Source organism: Jaculus jaculus, chromosome 6 (genome assembly GCF_020740685.1).
Source record: "Jaculus jaculus isolate mJacJac1 chromosome 6, mJacJac1.mat.Y.cur, whole genome shotgun sequence".
In the NCBI taxonomy this organism is placed as follows: domain Eukaryota; kingdom Metazoa; phylum Chordata; class Mammalia; order Rodentia; family Dipodidae; genus Jaculus; species Jaculus jaculus.
Window position 1 is genome coordinate 80249169 of NC_059107.1, and position 9956 is coordinate 80259124.

Consider the following 9956-nt stretch of genomic DNA (forward strand, 5'->3'; position numbering starts at 1 on the left):
TGCTACAAAATGCTAAAATTATTCTTGTATGGGAAAAAATGGCAGGTAGCTAAATTCTTTATCAAAAAAGGTGGAGGGGATGGAGAGAGGGCTTAGCAGTTAAGGTGCTTGCCTGCAAAGCCAAAGAATGCAGGTTTTGATTCCCCAGGACCCATGTAAGCCAGATGCACAAAGTGGCATATGGGTCTGGAGTTTGTTTGCAGAGGAAGAAAGCCCTGGCGCACCTATTCTCTCTGTCTATATATGCCTTTTCATTTTTCCCTTTCTCAAATAAATGAACAAAAATAAAATTAAAAATTAAAAAAGAAAAAGCAATAATAAACTATGATAAAGTTAGATTTCATTATTTACACTTAGAATCAGATTTTTTAATCTAAAATCACATTTAAGATCCTAGATCTGAATGTCCTGTCTAAGGGAAATTTTTTAAAAACCAAGAGCTTTGGACTTTGGCTGAGTTAGCAGCATATGTATACTACAGACAGCTTGATTACCCTAGAGCACTGGCCCAGTTAATTGCATTCAAATGCAAATTACAGCTATTAAGTCATGCTGGTCTTGAGCCAAGTTCTTAAAGAGGAGGGATTTTTTTTTTTTTTTTCCTAACTGTGCAAGCCCAAACTTGACAGGCAGTTTTAGATGGTCATTCATTAAAACTTCATTCTTTGTGATTGTGGAATGGGATTTTTGGACATTTCTAGGGTTATAGTATATATTTTTTGTTTCTTTGTCTTTTTTTCTTTTTGTTGTTGGGGGACATAGTATAATGAAACAGAATTGTGGAAAGATAGTTTTCTTAGAAGTTGTGAATAGAAAACTCCCTTTACTCATTTATTCATCAATGCAACCATTCTTTTCCCTTATTTGTTGAATGGAGGTCCTTTCTTTTTCATGTAAACTTTTTTTCTTACTACCTCTTGTGGAGAGTAAGCTGGTCTGAGTCACTGCTATATGGAACACCTACATGAGGTACAGAACAGGAGCTTTTAAGCTGTGCCTACCCCCAAGTTACTCCATTTTATAAAGCAACATTACCCAACTGTGTTATTCCAGTTTGAGTACAGTGCCAAGGAAGAATGACTACATCTTTATCTAACTGCAGTCTGCCAGCACAGTAGGAGGCACAAGCTGATCATTTATTTGTGCCAATAAATAATTATAGCAGTGAATATGTCAAATCATCTCAGATACACCAGACCCATAAGTTTGTCAATCATACCACATATAGCCCCCTCACTTGGTACTATAAAAAGAGTCAGGTGTGGTCTCACAATTTTGACCACAATCATTGGGAGACCAAGATAGGAGGACTGCTGTGAGTTTGAGGTCAGCCTGGGCTACAGAGTGAGTGCCAAGATAGTCAGGACTACAGTAAAATTCTGCCTCAAAAAGAAGATAAAAAAAAGCACGCCAAGTCTGAGATATGGCAGGCACAATCTATCAAGTGATATGGGAATTGAGAGTGCCAGAGCCATTCTCTGCTCTTAGGTGTACAATAACTCAAGAGCTGTGGTGCCATACACTAAAGGTTCTAGTCTGATGAATTTTCATTAATGAAACCCACAGACCACAAAGGATAAAGTTTATAAGAATTTATTATATGGGCTGGAGAGATGGCTTAGCGGTTAAGCGCTCGCCTGTGAAGCCTAAGGACCCCAGTTCGAGGCTCGGTTCCCCCGGTCCCACATTAGCCAGATGCACAAGGGGGCACACGAGTCTGGAGTTCATTTGCAGAGGCTGGAAGCCCTGGCGCACCCATCCTCTCTCTCCCTCTATCTGTCTTTCTCTGTGTGTCTGTCGCTCTCAAATAAATAAATAAAAAATTAAAAACCTTTGGAAAAAAAAAGAATTTATTATAGAGTTTATAGAGTTAGAGCTTATAGAGCTTAAGATATGGAAGAAGACAAAGCTTCTGACCAAAGAGAAGATGGGGGTCGTATTCCCCAAAATGGGAAAGCCCACCTAAAGATCCAGATTAAAGTCTTTTATGAGAGTTACTGGGTGATATCTGGGTACCACTATATATGCTGCTGAGTGTGGACTGACGACCAGCATGGACTGAAGAGCAGCATCTCTCCAGGACACCTCTAGGCCTTCAGTGTTGGATTGGGACTGCTGAGGCATCCAGCCTCATAGACTGAGCAGCTACCAGGTCCCTTGACTCTCAGGCCTGTAATCTGCTATTGTTGGACTGTCGTAAACTAATCCAATAAATTCCCTTTTAATACAATTCATTTTATCAGTTCTGTTCCTCTAGAGAACACTAATACACCTTCCATCCATGAGCTGCTTTTGGTTGGATGTTTTGTGCCAACAACCTAAAAATAGCTACAACAGAAAATTGGTAACAAGAAGTGGAGCCAGGGCCAGGCATTATGGCACATGCCATTAATCTCAGTACTCAGGAGGCAGAGGTAGGAGGATTGACATGAGTTTGAGGTCACCCTGAGAATACACAGTGAATTTCAGGTCAGCCTGAGCTAGAGTGAGACCTTACCTCAAAAACCCAACAAATAAAAATGAACTGGAGCCAGCTGGGCACAGTGGCACATGCCTTTAATCCCAGCACTTGGGAGGCAGAGGTAGGAGAATCACTGTGAGTTCAAGGCCAGCCTGAGACTAATTCCAGGTCAGCATGGGCCTAAGCAAGACCCTACCTCAAAAAACAAAAGACAGAAAGAGAAAGAAGGAAGGAAGGAAGGAAGGAAGGAAGGAAGGAAGGAAGGAAGGAAGGAAGGAAGGAAGGAAAGAAGGAAAGAAGGAAAGAAGGAAAGAAGGAAAGAAGGAAAGAAGGAAAGAAGGAAAGAAGGAAAGAAGGAAGGAAGGAAGGCAGGCAGAAAGAAAATAAATAAAAGTGGAACCGAACCATTGTTACCATAAGTCTGACAGGTTTCTAGTCCTATGGAAATGATTTGTGGGAGGAATATGGAAGGCTTTTGAACTTTGAACTAGTGAAGTCTTGTAATGTTATAAGCACAGCTTGATGGACCATTCTGGTGAAAATTTGGGAGCACTAGATACAGAAAGAACTATGGAGTGTGGAGAATCAGTTTATGAGAGGAAAAGGAAATTTGTCAGGATCAGGATAGAAGAGAGCCAGACTACATTCTGCCCATGTTCTGAGAAGTTGAACAAGTTGAGTTTGTAATGGACAGGTGTATTCAGTAGATGAAAGTGCAGAGTAGAAGGCTATAGAAGATATAAAGTTGGAACAGAAAGAAATGAAAACTCTGGGCTGGACACTGCAGTCTACTTCAGCTGAAATTGTTTTGGAGATTACCAAAATTTAACATTTGGCCAGCTGTTATGCATGAAGACACTAGAAGGAATGTTAATTCTTCTGAAAGGAAGGGACCTGAGGGAAAAACTGCTGAAGGAATTTTTCTGCTCCTCAAGTTTGTCTTTATTCTTTCCTGGTTTCCAACTTTGCCAGCTTTGCCCATCTACTACTAGTTTTTGGAGTACAACAAATGTAAGAAAAACAGGGTCTTTGGATTTGCACTGTGCTCTTTTGGAGGTAGGCACTAGGTGATGTAGAGCAGGGTCATCGTCTTGGAATAAAGGCAACGAGGGGCATGAGATGGAGCCATGAAGGTTCTAGTGGTGACCCCAAGGCTTTGGAGATGCCAGGACTGTGGAACAGCAGGCAAGGAAAGCTGCTTTCTCTACTTGGGCAGATCTGCCTAGAAAGCAGCAGATAATGGCTGATGGGTAGAATTTGGAGCCTAAATATTTCATCACATATCCCAGATGCCAGATATGGAGTTTCAGGATTTGATGCTTGCCCTACTGGTTTTAGAATTTACAATGGTCCTAGTTAGGCTTTGTCTTTGCAGTGGAATGTCTACTCTGGGCCATTATATACTCAAAGTATTTAACTTGTGTTTTGATTTTACAAGGCTCACAATTAAGAGACTGTCTTGAATAGAAGATGAAACTTTAGATTATGAATGGTATCAGAATTAATTAAAGCTATGGGACTTTATTTTGTAATACTTAATGTATTTATTTATTTGAGAACAAGAAGAGAGAGAGAGAGAGAGAGAATAGGCATGCCATGGCCTCCAGCCATGGGGGGTGGAGAGGACTCCAGATGCATGCACCACCTAGCTTTTCATGGGTACTGGAGCTTCAATCCTGGATCCTTCAACTTTGCAGACAAGTACCTTGACTGCTAAGCCACCTCTCCAGAACCAATGGGGATTTAAAAATTGGACTTGGATGCCTTTTGCATCATGAGATGGTTGTGTGTCTAAGGAGACAACATGTAGTATGTGCTGATTTGAATGAGATTTTCCCCTATAGCCTAATATGTTTTGAGTATTTGGTTCCCCACTGGTAGCAGTTTTAGAGGTGGAGCTTGACAAGAGAATGTATGTTGTTTGGGGTGGACTTTGGGGTTTATAGCCAAGTTCCACTTACCAGTAGAAGCTCAGCTTACTCACACTGCTTTCTACCAACTAGTCTGCAAAGATGTTATTCTCAACCTCTACCTTGATGAAGCTTCCATCTGGAGATTATAGGACAAAATAAACACTTTCCTCCTGTCAGCTAATTTTAGTTAGGTGTTTGTTCCCAGCATCACAAAAATAACAACATAAGTAAATGTAAACCATAGACAAGAAGGTGTAAATATTCTTATATATGATGAAGTAGAATTTAAATCAAAGCCAATTAGAAGAGATAAACAGGGTTACCTCATTTTAATAAAGAGAACAAGTTAGGAAAAAGATATAACAATTGTAAACAATTGTGCACCAAATATTGGTTCCCAACTTCATAAATAAAACACAGAAAGGCATTAAACATCACATAGAACTTGAAATAATACTTGCAGGAGACTTCAATACACAACTCACATATTTCTATAGGTCATCTAAGTGAAAGGTCAGCAAAGATATGTAGTCAAGACTCAGAAATGACCTTCTATTGCTTTCTTTTATATACATGTCATTTTTAAATAGGCCATTTGTACCAAAACTTTCCTGGTAACAAGACAAGAAGAACATTGGACTTCTGGTTAAGATAGTGGATGGGAGCCACACCAAAACAGCCTAAGGGAGAAAAAGACAAAGGAAAAAAAAAAAAACAGCAAAATACATTCTTTACTAAAAAGTGAGGTGTATAAGAAACAATCAACTGCAGCAGAGAAGTAGGAGAGACCCAGAGCATCTAGAGCCCACAGAAACAGGCAGAAGCAGCTCCAGCAGCAGTGGCACTGGCTCCGCGTGGCCAGCTGTAAGACTTGGCTGCAGCTGCAGAAAGAGCCAGGTGAGGTGATTCTCTACTCACACCAGCCTCCTCGCAAAGTCAAGAAATGTGAAGGAAGAATGGCAGGGACCAATGGAGGAGTGAATCCTGAGGAAGAAGAACTCGAGGATCAGCGTGAACTGCAGCCACCATCCACAGTGTCCCCTCCCCCACTGTCAGCACCAGCACTAGAGACCTGGGGAAGGGAGCTCACCTACACAGCACTGGGCACAGGCCATCAGAGCAGTGACCTAGTGAACCAGCCAGCCTACCTGAGTTAACAATGCAGCAAAGATGGACCCAAGCAGAAGCACAGCATAATTGAGACTAAAACCATCCAAAAAGGTAACTGGGATAGCACAACGTCAGAACCTTCCAAAGTCTGGTAAATAGGCTTGAATCAGAAGTGCTAATTTCACCTTCCATGTCAGAGTAAATTATATGTTAAATCTGATTCATGGTCAGATTTGCCATTCTTTTATTTATTTATTTTTATTTTTTTAAGTTTTTATTAACATTTTCCATGATTATAAAATAATATCCCATGGTAATTCCCTCCCTCCCCCCTGACACTTTCCCCCTTGAAATTCCATTCTCCATCATATATACCTCTACATCTCAATCTTTGTACTTACATATATACAATATCAACCTATTAAGTACCCTCCTCCCTTCCTTTCCCTTCCCTCTATGTCTCCTTTTTAACTTACTGTCCTCTGCTACTAAGTACTTTCCTTCTCACGCAGAAGCCCAATCATCTGTAGCTAGGATCCACATATGAGAGAGAACATGTGGCGCTTGGCTTTCTGGGCCTGGGTTACCTCACTTAGTATAATACTTTCCAGGTCCATCCATTTTTCTGCAAATTTCATAACTTCATTTATGAAAATTTTCTTTACCGGTGAGTAGAACTCGATTGTATAAATGTGCCACATCTTCATTATCCACTCTTCAATTGAGGGACATCTAGGCTGGTTCCATTTCCCAGCTATTATAAATTGAGCAGCAATAAACATGGTTGAGCACGTAGTTTTAAGGAAATGAGATGAGTCCTTCAGATATATGCCTAGGAGTGCTATAGCTGGGTCATAAGGTAGACCAATCTTTAGCTGTTTTAGCAACAACCACACTGATTTCCACAATGGCTAGACCAGAATGCATTCCCAACAGCAGTGTAGAAGGGGTCCTCTTTTTCCACATCCCCGCCAACATTTATGATCATTTGTTTACATGATGGTGGCCAATCTGACAGGAGTGAGATGGAATCTCAATGTAGTTTTAATCTGCATTTCCCTGATGATTAGTGATATACAACATTTATGATCATTTGTTTTCATGATGGTGGCCCATCTGACAGGAGTGAGATGGAATCTCAATGTAGTTTTAATCTGCATTTCCCTGATTACCAGTGACATACAACATTTTTTTAGGTGCTTATATGCCATTCGTATTTCTTCCTTTGAGAAAGCTCTAAATAGACCATTTTTTGATTGGCTTATTTGATTCCTTATTAAACTTTTTGAGTTCTTTGTATATCCTAGATATTAATCCTCTATCAGATATATAGCCAGCAAAGATTTTTTCCCATTCTGTAGGTTGCCTCTTTGCTTTTTTCACTGTGTCCTTTGCAGGGAAAAATCTTTGTAATTTCATGAGGTACCAGTGATTAATCTGTGGTTTTATTGCCTGAGCAATTGGAGTTGTATTCAGAAAGTCTTTGCCAAGACCAATATGTTGAAGGGTTTCCCCTACTTTTTCCTCTAGCAGTTTCAGAGTTTCAGGTCTGATGTTAAGGTCTTTAATCCATTTGGACTTAATTCTTGTGCATGGCGAGAGAGAAGAATCTATTTTCATTCTTCTGCACATATATATCCAGTTTTTCCCAACACCATTTGCTGTAGAGGCTATCTTTTCTCCCATGAGTACTTTTGGCATTTTTATCAAATATCAGGTGGCTATAGCTACTTGGGCTTACATCTGGGTCCTCTATTCTGTTCCACTAATCTACATGTCTGTTTTGTGCCAGTACCACACTGTTTTTGTTACTATGGCTCTGTAGTATAGGTTAAAATCAGGTATGGTGATACCACCAGCCTCTTTTTTGTTGCTCAGTATTATTTTAGATATTCAAGGTTTTTTGTGATTCCAAATGAATGTTTGGATTGTTTTTTTCTATTTCCATGAAGAATGCTTTTGGAATTTTGATTGGGATTGCATTAAATGTGTAGATTGCTTTAGGTAAGATTGCCATTTCCACAATATTGATTCTTCCAATCAAGGAACAAGGGATGTTTCTCCACTTTCTAGTGTCTTGTGGAATTTCTCGCTTGAGTGTTTTAAAGTTCTCATTGTAGAGATTCTTTACTTCCTTCGTTAGGTTTATTCCAAGGTACTTTTTTTTTTTGATGCAATTGTGAGTGGGAGTGACTCTCTGATTTCATCTTCTGTGTGTTTGTTGTTAGCATATATGAGGCTACTGATTTCTGTGTATTTATTTTGTATCCTGCTACATGGCTGAAGCTTTTGATCAGCTCTAACAGTTTGCTAGTAGAGTCTTTAGGGTCCTTTATGTATAGAATCATGTCATCTGCAAATAATGATAACTTGATCTCTTCCTTTCCAATTTGTATCCCTTTTATGTGTGTCTCTTGCCTTATTGCTATGGATAAGACTTCCAAAACTATATTAAGTAAAAGTGGGGACAGTGGACACCATTGTCTTGTTCCTGATTTTAGTGGAAAAGCTTCCAGTTTTTCCCCATTTAGTAATATGTTGGCTGTAGGCTTGTCATAAATAGCCTTTATTATATTGAGATATGTTCCTTCTATTCCCAGTCTCTGTAGGACTTTTATCATGAAGGGATGTTGGATCTTGTCAAATGCTTTCTCTGAGTCTAATGAGATGATCATGTGATTTTTCTCCTTCAACCCGTTTATATAATGTATTACATTTATAGATTTGTGTATGTTGAACCATACCTGCATCTCTGGGATAAAGCCTACTTGGTCAGAGTGAATAATCTTTTTGATATACTCTTGTATTCTGTTTGCCAATATTTTGTTGAGAATTTTTGCATCTATGTTCATGAGGGAGATTGGTCTGTTATTTTCTTTTTTTTGTTCTATCTTTGCCTGGTTTTGGTATCAGGGTGATACCAAACTTCTCATAGAATGAGTTTGGTAGAATTCCTTCTTTTTCTATTTCCTGGAAAAGCTTAAGAAGCAATGGTGCTAGCTGTTCCTTGAAGGTCTGGTAAAATTCAGCAGTGAATCCATCTGGGCCTGGGCTTTTTTTAGTTGGGAGACTATTGATAACTGTTTGGATCTCCATGTTTGTTATAGGTCTATTTAGGTGATTAATCTCATTTTGATTTAATTTAGGTAGGTCATATAAATCAAGGAAATCATCCATTTCTTTCAGATTTTCATAGTTTGTGGAGTATATGCTTTTATAGTATGTCCCTATGATTTTTTAAATTTCTCTGGAATCTGTTGTGATGTTACCTTTTTCATCTCTGATTTTATTAATTTGTGTCTCTTTACTCTTTCTTTTGGTCAGATTTGCTAAGGGTTTATCAATCTTGTTTATCCTTTCAAAGAACCAACTCTTTGTTTCATTAATTCTTTGGATTGCTTTTTTTTTTTTTTTGCTTCTATTTCATTAATTTCTTCCCTAATCTTTATTATTTCTTCCCATCTACTGATTTTTGGATTGCCTTGTTCTTCTTTTTCCAAGGCTTTAAGGTGAAGCATTAGGTCGTTTACTTGTGACCTTTCTAATTTCTTAAAATATAGTCACTTAAGGCTATAAATTTACCTCTTAGAACGACCTTCATTGAGTCCCAGAGATTTTGATATGTTGTGTTCTCATTATCGTTTGACTCTATAAATTTTTTGATTTCCTTCTTGATTTCTTCACTGACCCATTCATCATTTAGTAGTGTATTGTTTAGTTTCCATGATTTTGTGTATGCTCTATAGCATTTCTTGCTACTGATTTGTAGTTTGATTCCATTGTGGTAGATAGAATGCAAGGAATTATTTCAATTTTCCTGAATTTGTTAAAATTTGCTTTGTGTCCTAATATATGGTCTATTTTAGAGAATGTTCCATGTGCTGCTGAAAAGAATTTATATTCTGCAGCCTTTGGATGAAGTGTCCTGTATATATCTGTTCGGTCCATTCCTTATAGGGCCTCATTTAGTCCAGATGCCTCTCTGTTTATTTTTTCCTGGGATGACCTTTCAATTGATGAGAGTGGGGTTTTAAAGTCACCCACCACCACTGTGTTTGGTGTTATCTTTGACCTTAGTTCTAATAGTGTTTGTTTGATGAATTTGGGAGCCCCTATGTTAGGTGCATATATGTTTAGGATTGTAATGTCCTCCTGTTGGAATGTGCCCTTCATCGATATAAAGTGACCTTCCTTATCTTTCTTGACCAACGTTGGATTGAAGTCTAGCTTGTCAGATATTAGGATAGCATCCCCTGCTTGTTTTCTAGGCCCATTTGCTTGAAACACAGTTTTCTAACCTTTCACCCTAAGATAATGTCTATCCTTTGTAGAAGATGAGTTTCTTGGGACAACAAATTATAGGATCTTGCTTTTTAACCCAGTCTGCAAACCTATGTGTTTTGGTTGGGGCATTGAGGCCATTGATATTAAGAGATATTATTTAAAGGTGTGTATTTATGTTTGCCTTTTTT